Source organism: Colobus angolensis, unplaced genomic scaffold, assembly GCF_000951035.1.
Source record: "Colobus angolensis palliatus isolate OR3802 unplaced genomic scaffold, Cang.pa_1.0 Scaffold401, whole genome shotgun sequence".
Classification (NCBI taxonomy): domain Eukaryota; kingdom Metazoa; phylum Chordata; class Mammalia; order Primates; family Cercopithecidae; genus Colobus; species Colobus angolensis.
The window spans coordinates 2,073,499-2,087,187 of record NW_012117389.1 but is presented as its reverse complement, the minus strand read 5'-3'; positions in this window follow the sequence as shown (position 1 = coordinate 2,087,187).

Below are 13,689 nucleotides of genomic sequence, written 5' to 3'. Positions count from 1 at the left end.
AAATGATGAATTGATGGGTGCTGACGAGTTGATGGGGGCAGCACACCAACATTGCACAAGTATACATATGTAACAAACCTGCACGTTATGCACATCTACCCTAGAACTTAAAGTATAATAAAAAAAAAAAAAAAGAGATTTCAAGACAGAAACTATAAGAAGAGACAAAGAAGGTCACAGCATAATAATAAATGAGTCAGTTCAGTAAGAGGATATGGAAATTATAAACATGTGTTTCCAACACTGGAACACACAGATTTATAAAGCAAATATTATCAGAATTAAAAAGAGATAGACCTAAATACAATAATAGGTGGAGATTTCAACACTCCATTTTCAGCACCGGACAGATAATCTAGATGGAAAATCAACACAGAAATATCAGACTTAATCTGCATTATACACCAAATGTACCTAACAGATATTTGTAGAACATCTCATCCAAGGGCTGCAGAACGGGTATGTTTTTCCTCAGCACATGGGTTATTCTCAAGGACAGACCATATTTTAAGACACAAAATGAGTCTTAAAAACATTTTGAAAAATTGAACTAATATCAAGCATCTGCTCTTACCACTGTGGAATAAAATTAGAAATCAATAAGAAGAATTTTGGAAACTATAAAAATACATGGAAATTAAACAATATGGTCCTGAATGATCAGTGAGTAAATGATGAGATTAAGAATTAAATTGAAAAATTTCTTGAAACAAATGATAATGGAAACACAATGTACCAAAACCTATGGGATACAGTGAAAGCAGTACTAAGAGGGAAGTTTATAGCTATAAGTGCATATGTGAAAAAAGAATAAAAAATTTAAATTAACAATCTATTGATGCATCTTAAATAACTAGAAAAACAAGGGTATACTTAACCCAAAATTAGTAGAAGAAAAGAAATAACAAAAATCAGAGCAGAAATACTTGAAATAGAAATAAAGAAAACAATACAAAAGATTAATTAAACAAATAGTCTGTATTTTGAAAAGATAAATAAAATTGAAAACCCTTAAGTTGGAATAAGAAAAAAAGAGAGAAGAATCAAATAGATAAAATCAGACATGAAAAAGGAGGCATTATTACAGATACCACAGAAATTCAAATGATCATTAGTGGCTACTATGAGCAACTATATGCCAGTACACTGGAAAATATAGAAGAAGTGGATAAATTCCTAGACAAACACAACTTAACAATATTGAACTGTAAAGAAATCCAAATTCTGATCAGACCAATAATATATAAGAAGATCAAAGCCATAATAAAAAGTTGCCCAGCCAAGAAAAGCCTGATACCCAATTGCTTCACTGATGAATTCTACCAAACATTTAAAGAAGAGCTAACACCAATCCTACTCAAGATATTCCAAAAAATAGAGGAGGAGAGAATACTTCTAAACTCATTTTACAAGACCAGTATTATCCCAATACCAAAACCAGATACAGCCACATCAAAAAAGGAAAGCTCCAAATCAATATCCTTTATAAATATTCATGCAAAAATCCTAAACAAAATACTAGGTAACTGAATTCAACAATACATTGCAAAGATCATTCATCTTGACCAAGTGGGATTTATCCCAGTTATGCAATAATGGTTTAACATACACAAATCAATCAATATGATACATAATAGCAACAGAATGAAGGGCAAACACTGTATGATCATTTCAATTGAGGCTGATAAAGCATTGATAAAATTCAACATCTTTTCGTGATAAAATGCCCTGAGAAACTGAGTATAGAAGGAACATATGTCAATATAATAAAAACTATATATGACAGACCCACAGCTAGTGTCATACAGAATGCAGAAAAACTGAAATCCTTTCCTCTAAGAACAGGAGCATAACAAGGATGCCCACTTTCACTGCTGTTATTCAACATAGTACTGGGAGTCCTAGCTAGAGCAATTACATAAGAGAAAGAAATTAGGGGCATCCAAATTGGAAAGTTAGAAGTGCTAATTTGCTCGCTTTTAGATGATATGTTCTTATGTTAGGAAAAAACTAAAGACTCCACCAAAAAGCTTAGAACTGATCAACAGATTCAGTAAAGTTGTAGAATACAAAATCAGCATTAAAAAATCAGTAGCATTTCTATATTCCAACAGCAAAAATTTGAAAAGGAAATCAAGAAAGTAATCCCGTTTATGATATGATACCTAAAAATAAAATTGAATACCTAGGAATTAACCAAAGAAGTGAAAGATCTCTACAATGAAAACTATAAAATATTGATGCAAGAAATTGAATTAGACACAAAAATAGAAAGATATTCCATATTTATAGATTGGAAGAATCAATATTAAAACGTCCATACTACCCAAAGCACTTTATAGATTCCATGCAATCCCTGTAAAAATAGCAATAACATTCTTCACAGAAATAGAAAAACAATCCTAAAATTTATGTGGAACCACAAAAGTCACAGAATACCCAAAGCTATACTGAGCACAAAAAGCAAAAGTGGAGGAATTGTACTACCGGATTTCAAATTATAATACAAAGCTATAGTAACCAAAACAGCATGGTACTGGCATAAACACAGACACAGAGATCAGTGGAACAGAATAGAGAACCTAGAAACACATCCATACATCTAAAGTGAACTCATTTTCAACAAAGACGCCAAGAACAAACACTGGGGAAAGGACAGTCTCTCCAATAAATGGTGTAGGGAAAACTGGATATCCATATGCAGAAGAATGAAACTAGACCCCTATCTTTTGCTGTATACAAAAACCAAATCAAAATGGATTAAAGACTTAAATGTAAGACTCACACTATGAAACTACTACAAGGAAACTTTGGGGAAAATCTCCAGGATGTTGCTCTGGGCAAATATTTTTTGAGCAATACAAGCACAGACAACCAAAGTAAACATGGACAAATGGGATCACATTAAGTTAAAAAGCTTCTGCACAGTAAAGGCAACAGTCAATGAAGTGGAGAGACAACCTACAGAATGGAAGAGAATATTTGCAAAGGAACCATCTGACAAAGGATTAATAATAAGAATATATAAGGAGATCAAACAACTCTATAGGAAAAAATCTCATAGTTGAATTTAAAAATGATCAAAATATCTGAGTAGACATTTCTGAAAAGAAGACATACAAATCGTAAGCAGATATATGAAAAGATGCTCCCCATCAATGATCATCAGAGAAAAGCAAGTCAAAACTACAATGAGATATCATCTCACTTCCATTAAAATGATTTATATTCAAAAGACAGGCAATAACAAATGCTGGCAAGGATGTGGAGAAAAGGAAACTCATACACTGTTGGTGGGAATGTAAATTAGTACAACCACCATGAAGAACACAGTGGAGGCCCCTCAAAAAACATAAAATAGAGCTACCATATGATCCAGCAATCCCACGGCTAAGTATGTATGCAAAAGAAAGGAAATGAGTATATGGAAGATATATCTACACGCCCATGTTTATTGCAGCACTGTTACACAATTTCAAGATTTGGAAGCTACCTAGGTAAGTGTCCATCAACAGATACACGGATAAAGAAAATGGGGTACATATACATAATGGAGTATTATTCAGCCATAAAAAAGAATGAGATCCTGTCATTTGCAACCACATGAATGGACATGGTGGTCATTATGTTAAGTGAAAAAAGCCAGGCACAGAAAGACAAACTTCCCATGTTCTCACTTATTTTGGGGAGCTAAAAATTACAATAATTGAACTTAACTAGAAAGTAAAATGATAATTACCAGAAGCTGGGAAGAGTGGTGGGTTTGGAGGTGTAAAGATAGTTCATGGATCCTAAAAAGTAGTTAGAAAGAATAAGACCTCATATTTGATAGCACAACAGGGTGACTGTAGTGAATAATAAATTGTATATTTAAAAATAACTAAGAGTGTAATTGGATAGTTTTTAACTCAAAGGATAAATACTTGAGATGATCGTTATCCCATTTATCCTGATGTGATTATTAAACATTGCATGCCTGTATTTTAAAGAAAGGGTGCTACAGCTCCATCATTGCCATTTCTCTCCATTTTCTCACTTTGGAGATCTATCTGCCATGTTGTGAGGACATTCAAGCATCCTATGAGGTGATTCATGTGGTGAGAAACAAAGAACTGCTGCATAGAGCTAGCAAGAAATTGAGGCCTTCTGGCAATAGTCACGTGCATGATCTATCTTAAAGAAGGATCTTCAAGCTCACTCAAGCTTTAAGATGACTTTAGCCTTGACCATGTATTGAACCTGAGCTAGAATCACCTTGAGTTACTTCTGTATTTTTAACCAACAGCAATTTTGGAGCAATAGAAAATAAGTGGTTTTGAAGCCACTAACCTGGAGTAATTTGTTATACATCAATAGATAACAAATACCAGTACTTCAGCTTACACTTTTCTAATAGCATCTAGAGTTAATAATTATACATAGTTTCTTTCTTAGTATACTTTAATTTTTTCAACTGCACTTTTTACTTTTTGATACAAATTCACAAATTATTATAAAATAATTTTCAAGATGTATATAAGATATTAATCATCTTTTTCTGTGAAGGGTCAGATAAAGCTTTTAAGTCTTACATTTTTGTTGTAACTATTCAACTCTTGTAGTATGAAAGCAGCTATAAACAGCATGTCAATGAATGGATGTATATTTAAGGACACTGAAGTTTGAATTTCATGTAACTTTCATGTGTCATGAAATAGTGATCTTTTTATTTTTTCCAACCATTTGAAGACATTAAAACAATTCCTAGCTAACAAGGAATACAAAAGCGTCGGTGAGCCAAGTTTGGCCCAAGGTCCACAGTTTGCTAACAACTGATCTATGCATGGAGGATTCTGAAAAGATGATGGCTTGAGAGCAACATGCCTAAATCCTTATCCATATCAAATTTTCCTCAACTCTCTTTTTGAATGAGACGTTAGCAGGCAAGCTGTCAAACCTGGATGGTACGTTTGAGTCTACAGACTCTACCAGCATCTCTGGATAGTAAAGAAGATATGGAACCTTGAGGCACTTTGTGCTGACTAGAAACCCAGGAATCAGTAGCAGAGAGGTCTTGGGCAAGAATCAGGGAAGAGCTTCCTCTTCTTGTTTGCTTGTGGTTCTGCGATGCTGCATAATCTTGTTCTCTATCAGTGTTTGATGTGAAAACAAACTGGTGGGTTGAGTTGTACAGTCCTTGAGGTGATAAATTTCTCTTGTATTTTGTGAATTCTGGGATCAGTGAAGCTTTTAATCTTCTTCAGAGGGAATAATGGCTTTCAAGGTTGTGCACTTAGAGTGGAAAACTGCCACTGTTCAAGAAACCCAAACAGCCTTAACTGAAGACTGAGGATAAACCAAACATGAAATGATTAAGACAAATAATAATGCACTTAATGAAATTCAGCTACAATGAGAAGTAAACTTTCTTGAACAGCTTTTTCCGTGTTCCCTATTTATGTAGAATTTTAAAATTGTCAGGAAAGGGTTTTATTAAAAAAAAAAGAGTACAAATTATTAAATAAATAATGTAATGGGAACATTGAAATATACTGACTGGAATTAAAATAATATGATTTGGTATTAATTTGATAGATGAACGGAAAAAGAAGATGGTCACTGTGGAATGTCATATTCGTGACCTGAAAACTCTAATGGAAGAAATAATTCAGAACCAGAGCAAAATATAAAGAAATAGAAATAGTTGGGGGAAGTGACACTTGAAGAACAGACAGATCCAGGAGTCTGAGTGGGAGAATATTAGGAGTTCCAGAAAGACGGGGAAAATTGTGGAAGAGAGGACATATTTAAACAGGTAATAAGGAAAAAAGACCCTGATTTTGGCTGGGCAGGGTGGCTCATGCCTGTAATCCCAGCACTTTGGGAGGTTGAGGTGGGTGGATCACCTGAGGTCAGGAGTTCAAGACCAGCCTGGCCAACATGGTGAAACCCTGTCTCTACTAAAAATACAATAATTAGCTGGGCTGGTGGTGGGTGCCTGTAATCCCAGTTACTAGAGAGGCTGCAGCAGGAGAATCACTTGAACCCGGGAGGCAGAAGTTGCAGTGAGTTGAGATCGCACCTTTGCACTCCAGCCTGGGTGACAAGAGCAAAACTCAGTCTCAAAACCAAACCAACCCAAACAAAAAAACCCTGATTTGAAGAAAAGTTTGAATCTCAAGATTCAAAAAAGTCATCAAATTCATGAGAAAGTTATTTGTAATGGAAGGGGAATCATACCAGTAGTAGACGTTTCATCGGTGATTCAGGAATCCAGAAGACATAGGAGACTGGATCAATAGTTACAACCTAATGAAGGAAAAATACTGTTACAACAAAATTTTTACTCATTAAGATATTCATATTTCAGGATGAGTAAAAGACAGCATATATACAAGTATTAATCAAATATATTACTACGTCATTGTTCACTGACGATAAGATCATATACCTAGAAAACCATAAAGACTCATCCATAAAGCTCCAATAGCTGATAAATGAATTCAGTAAAGTTCGGGATACAAAATCTATGTACACAATTCAGCAGCACTGCTATACACCAACAGCAACCAAGCTGAGAATCAAATAAAGAACTCAAACCCTTTTACAATAGCTGAAAAAAAAATTAGGAATATACTTAACCAAGGACGGGAAAGACCTCTACAAGGAAAACTACGGAACACTGCTGAAAGAAATCATAGATGACACAAACAAATGGAAACACATCCCATGCTCATAAATAGGTAGAATCAATATTGTGAAAATGACCATACTACCAAAAGCAATTTATAAATTCAACACAATTCTCATCAAAATATGACCATCATTCTTCGCAGCACTAGGAAAAACAATCCTAAAATTAATATGGAATCAAACAAGAGCTGGCATAGCCAAAGAAGGCTTAGCAAAAGGAACAAATCTAGAGGTATCATATCACTCGACTTCAAACTATAAGGCTATAGTCACAAAAACAGCATGGTACTGCTATGAAAATAGGCACAGAGACCAATGGAACATAATGGAGAACCTAGAAATAAAGCCAAGTACTAACAGCCAACTGATCTTTGACAAAGCAAACAAAAATATAAAGTGGGAAGGACACCTTATTCAACAAATGGTGCTAGGATAATTGGCAAGCTACATGTAAAAGAATGAAAGTGGATCCTCTTTTCTCGCCTTATACAAAAATTAACTCAAGATGGATCAAAGACTTAAATCTAAGACCTGAAACCATAAGAATTTTAGAAGATAACACTGAAAAAACCCTTCTAGATATTGGCTTAGGCAAAGACTTCATGACCAAGAAACCAAAAGCAAGTGCAACAAAAACAGATAAATAGATGGAACTTAATTAAACTGAAAAGTTTCTGCAGAGCAAAATAAATAATTAGCAGAGTAAATAGACAACCCACAGAGTGGGAGAAAATCTCTGCAAACTACATTTCATGTAAAGAACTGATATCCAGAATCTACAGGGAACTCAAATAAATCAGCAAGAAAAAAAACAAATAATCTTATAAAAAAGTGGGCAAGGGACATTAATAGACAGCTCTCAAAAGAAGATATCCAAATGTCCAACAAACATATGAAAAAATGCCCAACATCAGTAATTATCAGGGAAATACAAATCAAAACTACAGTGTGATACCACTTTATTCCTGCAAAAATGACCGTAATTAAAAAATAATAGGTGTTGCCAAGGATGTGGTGAAAAGAGAACACTTCTACACTGCTGGTGGGAATGTAAACTAGTACAAACACTATGGAAAACAGTGTGGAGATTCCATAAAGAACTAAAAGTAGGACTATCATTTGATTTAGCAATCCTACTACTGGGTATCTACCCAGAGGAAAAGAAGTCATTATACGAAAAAGATCCTTGCACATGCATGTTTATAGCAGCACAATTTGCAGTTGCAAATATATGGAATCAGTCCAAATGCCCATCAATCAATGAGTGGGTAAAGAAAATATGGGGCCAAGGTGGGCGAATAACCTGAGGTCAGGAGTTCAAGACCATCCTGGCCAACATGGCAAAACCTTGTCTCTACTAAAAATACAAAAATTAGCCAGATGTGGGGCACACCTGTACTCCCAGCTACTTGGGAGGCTGAGGTGGGAGGATCACTTGAACCCGGGAGGCAGAGGTTGCAGTGAACGGAGATTGTGCCACTGCACTGCACTGCAGTCTGGGCAACAGTAAGACTCTGTCTCGAAAAAAAAAAAAAAAGGGTACATGTGTATACCATGGAATACTACTCAGCCACAAAAAGGAACAAAATAATGGCACTCACAGCAATGTGGATGGAGTTGGAGACCATTATTATAAGTGAAGTAACTCAGGAATGCAAATCCACACATTGTATGTTTTCACTTATAAGTGGGAGCTAAGCTATGAGGACACAAAGGCATAATAATGACACAATGGACTTGGGGGACTTGGGAGAAGTGTGGGAGGAGGGTGAGGGATAAAAGACTACACACTGAGTACAGTGTACACTGCTCGGGTGATGGGTGCACGATAATCTCATAAATTGCCACTAAATAACTTACTCATGTAACCAAAAACTACCTGTTCCCCAAAAACCTATTGAAATTTTTAAAAATAAGAAAAATTTAAAAAACTAACTATTGGATACTATGCTCCCTACCTGGGTCATGAGAGCAATTATACTCTAAACCTCAGCATCATGCAATATACTCATGTATTAAACCTGCACATGTACTTCCTGAATCTAAAATAAAAGTTGAAATTATTAAGAAAAGGAAATAAAATGAAATGGTAAGTCACAGACTAGGAAAAAAATATTCTTAATACATGCATCTGACAAATGACTCATAAGAAGAATACATAAATTAATTCTACAGATCAATGACAGAAAGACAACCCCCCAAAATATAGTGAAAAAAAGTATACAGACATTTCAGAAAGTAAGACAGACAATTGACCAATAAAATTTTTCAATATTGTTAGTCCTAAAGTAAACGCAAAGTAAATTCACTGAGGTACCATTTTATGCTCACTATAATTTCTGTAATTGAAAATACTGACAGCATCAATGTTGGTGAGAATATGGAGCAAACTAAAATCTCATATCTTGTTGGTTGCAGTGTAAAATGAAAATCACTTTGTGAGGCAGATTTACAGTTTTATAGAACTACCCCTATGATCTAGTCAGTAATTCCACTCCTAGCTATTGACCCAAGAGAGATGAAAACATGTGTGTAAAAACTCTTGCATAAGAATGTCATAGCTGCTTTACATATAAAGCAAAATTTGGAAATAACCAAAATGTTTATCAACAGAAGTATGGATAAACAAAATGTGATATATTCATACAATGCAATTCTACTAAAAAAAAAAATGAAGTACTAATACTTGCAAAGCAATGGCTGAATCTCAAAAATATTACAAGTGAAAGAAAGTAGACGAAGTATATTCTGTATGATTCATTTTATATTAACATCAAGAACAGATAAAACAGTAACCGTCAAGGGAAGTGGGGCACAGGGGAACTTTCTGGGGTGATGAAAATATTCTTCATTGTGAATGCAGGTGGCGATTACATGGGTGTATACGTTAATCAAAACTTGTACACTTAAGTTCTGGGCATTTAACTATATTCAATAATTTTTTTAAGAAATTAATTTTATTTTTTGAGCAAAAAGGAAAAAAGAGAGGTTAAATGGAGTTTCAATATATAGATCAGGATTCTGACTGTGAAAATGGTTTCTGAAGCTCAGCACTCACAGAATCCTTTTTTGTAGCACTGATGAAGTCCCAAGGGCACAGGTCTGGGAGTCTAGAACTCGGGGGTGTTAGGAGCAGGAAGCTTTGCGACAAGGGGAGGGAATACTCCATAGCAAAAAGGGTCCTGGCTTGGAATCCAGACAGGCATGGGTTAGATAAATCCCAGATCTGCCACCTCCTAGCCATGTGACCTTGAGAGAGCCATCTAACCTCTCTGATTCTCAGTTTTATCATCTCTAAAATGATGAAAATAATTATACCTATTTCAAGGGACTATTGTGAGATTAAGGGCATGTAGAGCTGATAGTAAGCATTCAAATAATGATGGTCAGTTTTTATTATTGGTGCAACAGGTTAAACAGTTCCTCTCTGAGATCCTTCCTAGCTCTAAAATTCTGCAGTTTTAGAATTTAGATTTTGCTCTCCAGGTCTACATATAAGTACCACCTTCTGGGTCTACTTCTACCAGAGTGCTTGCTATGCTCTGCTATAATCACTAGTTCCCTTTCCTATATTCTTCATATCCAGTGAGCTTCATGAGGACAGGGATGAGTCTTAGTCACCCTTTTATCTAGTGCCTAGCAAGTAGCAAGCATTTGACAAATGTTGGAATATTAACTAATATATCAATCAGTATCTTACCATGAGTCCCTTAGTGCTTTCTGACATTCCCATTCTCAGCGCCCAGTTGGTGACACTTGATCCTCCCTCTCAAACAACCCCAGAAGGCTTAGTTAGGAATGTAGACTTCAGACAAAAAAATATATTACTTCAATTTACTTATCCAATAAATATTCATTAAGCACTCTTGAGAAAGTCAGTCTCATGAGTAAGCACAGTCTTTTGAAAACAAAAGGCTATCGTACAACAATGGATCTTGGGCCTAGAGGAACTCCTTACCAAAAGATAAAGAGCCTGGACAGGCAGGAATATCTTTCCCTGCTTCAGACTCTGTGTATTCCTTTGTTCTGCTTAAGTGTGTGCATCATACAGCATCTGGCCAAACACACTGCTATGTCTGTTCCTGGTGGTGAGGGAACAGGGTCCTTTCTCTTGCAGCTTGAGAATTGTGGGTGCAGACTGTCTCCCTGTATTGGTAGTGCAATGGGACCTTATGCCCATGCATTACCAATGCTCACAATTGAAGCTAGTGTTGCTCTGTCTCTTCTCCATGTGAATAAGGAGTCATTTTGCCTAGTGCCTGTGTGAGTCATATCCTTCTTGATGATGCCTCCCCAAACCATGGAATAGGTTCACATGCTGGAGCATGTTAACTGCTGCTTCTGCTGTCAGGCATTGTTTTGTTATTTGCTATCCTCCATGCAGTGGGACACCTCACATGGAGGTGGTGACAGGTTTCATTTGCTCAACAGTTCTACAAGCACCTAAAGTTATTCAGGCATCATGTAAATGAAGTACTGGGGAAGTGTAAAAGTAATTAAAACCTGGTTTATTCCCTTCAAGAGGCTCACAATTTATTAGAGAATACAAGTGCAAAAAATAGTTATTGACATACAAATCTATGAGATAGTGCCTGCAAACTCTCATCCCCTTGCTATAGGAGAAGAAATGTTAAATTACTTTTTCTGGGTCACACAGTTGGGAAGTGATAAAGTCAGGATTTGGACAGAAGTCAGTGTGACTCCAGAGCTCACATTCTAAAATCCTTCATTATTTTGCTACCAGAAATTTTCATAATCTGGAATCAGAATCCCACTGTTGCCCATGCAAATTTCACTTTCAATTGATCATAGTAATAGTGGTAAGGCTTGCCATGTATTGAGTATCTACGATGTGCCAGGCAATTTACAGAATTTATTTTAAATTCTCATGACATTCCTACTAAACAGGTGCTTCCCATTTCATTGGATAAGGAATTTGGAATTTGTAGAGATTGTCTCTTCTCCTAATTGTGAACTTCATATTCTTTGAGGAGGGGGAATAATGGTGAATATAAGAATGCCTTTGAGGGGCAAAAGAGACGTATGTTACTGGATTTCATTAAACATATCCTGAGCAGGTAAGAAGGGTCAAAACTTCTGTTCTTTTTTCTTTTTAAATTATTTTTCTTTTTAATTTGTGTGAGTACATGGCAGATGAATATATTTATGGGGTACATGAATGTTCTGATACAGGCATGCAATGTGAAATAAGTACATCATGGAGAATGGGGTGTCCATCCCCTCTCGCATTTATCCTTTGAGTTACAAACAAATCAATTACACTGTAAGTTGTTTTAAAATGTACAATTATTATTGACAATAGTCACCATATTGCTCTATCAAATAGTAAATGTTATTCATTCTTTATATTTTGTGTGTATCCATTAACTATCCTCACTTCCCCCACAGCCCCCTTCCCAGACACTGGTAACCATCCTTCTACTCTCTGTGTCCATGAGTTCAATTGTTTTGATTTTTTTATTTCACAATATTTGTCTTTCTGTGCCTGGCTTATTTCATTTAACATAATGATCTCCAGTTCCATCCATGTTGTTGCAAATGACTGGATCTCATTCATTTTATGACTGAATAGTACTCCATTGTGTATAAGTACCACATTTTCTTTATCCATTCATTTGTTGATGGACACTTAGGTTGCTTCCAAATCTTAGCTATTGTAAACAGTGCTGCAATAAACATGGGAGTGCAGCTATCTCTTTCATATACTGATTTCTGTTGTTTTGGGGTATATACCCAACAGTGGGATTGCTGAATCATATAGTAACTCAATTGTTAGTTTTGTGAGGAACATCCAAACTGTTCTCCATAGTGGTTGTACTAATTAAAATTCCTCCCAACAGTGTAAAATGTTTCCCTTTTCTCCACATCTTCACCAGCACTTGTTATTAACTGTTTTTGGAGAAAAGCCATTTTAATGGGAGTGAGATGATATCTCATTGTCGTTTTCATTTGCATTTCTCTGATGATCAGTGATGGTGAATACATTTTAACATGCCTGCTTGACATTTGTATGTCTCCTTTTGAGAAATGTCTATTAAAATATTTGCCCATTTTTTAATCGGGTTAATAGATTTATTTCCTGTAGATTTGTTTGAGCTCCTTATATATTCTTGTTATTAATCCCTTGTCAGATGGGTAATTGGCAAACATTTTATCCTATTCTGGGGTTTGTTTCTTCATTTTGTTGATTATTTTCTTTGCTGTAAAGAAGATTTCTTAGTTTGATGTAATTCCTTTTGTTCATTTTTGCTTTGGTTGCCTGTGCCTATGGGATATTGCTCAAGAAACTTTTGCCTAGATCAATATCCTGGAGATTTTCCCTAATGTTTTCTTGCAGTAGTTTCATAGAGAGTGAGGTCTTAGATTTAAGTCATAAATCCACTTAGAGTTGATTTTTCGATGTGGTGAGAGATAAAGTTCTAGTTTAATTCTTTTGCATATGGATAACCAGTTTTCCCAGCACCATTTTTTGAAGAAACTCTCTTCTCCCCCAATGTATGTTCTTGGCATCTTTGTCAAAACCGAGTTCATGGTAGATGTTTGGATTTGTTTCTGGGTTCTCTATTCTGTTCCATTGTTCTATTTACTGGTCTGTATTAACACCAGTACCATGCTGCTTTGTTTACTATAGCTCTGTAGTATGATTTGAAGTCAGGTAATGTGCTGCTTTGGTTACTACAGCTCTGTAGTATGATTTGAATCGAGTAATGTGATTCGTCTAGTCTTTCCCTTTTTGCTCAGGATAGCTTTGGCTATTCTTGATCTTTTGTGTTTCCATATAAATTTTAGGATTGTTTTTTGTGTTTTTATGAAGAAGGTCATTGGTATTTTGATAGGGATTACATTGAATCTGTAGATTGCTTTGTGTAGTTTGAACATTTTTAACAATATTGATTCTTCCAAAATATGAACATGGATTATCTTGCCATGTTTTGGTTCTCTTCAATTTCTTTCATCAGTGTTTCATAGTTTTCATTATAAAGATCTCTAACTTCT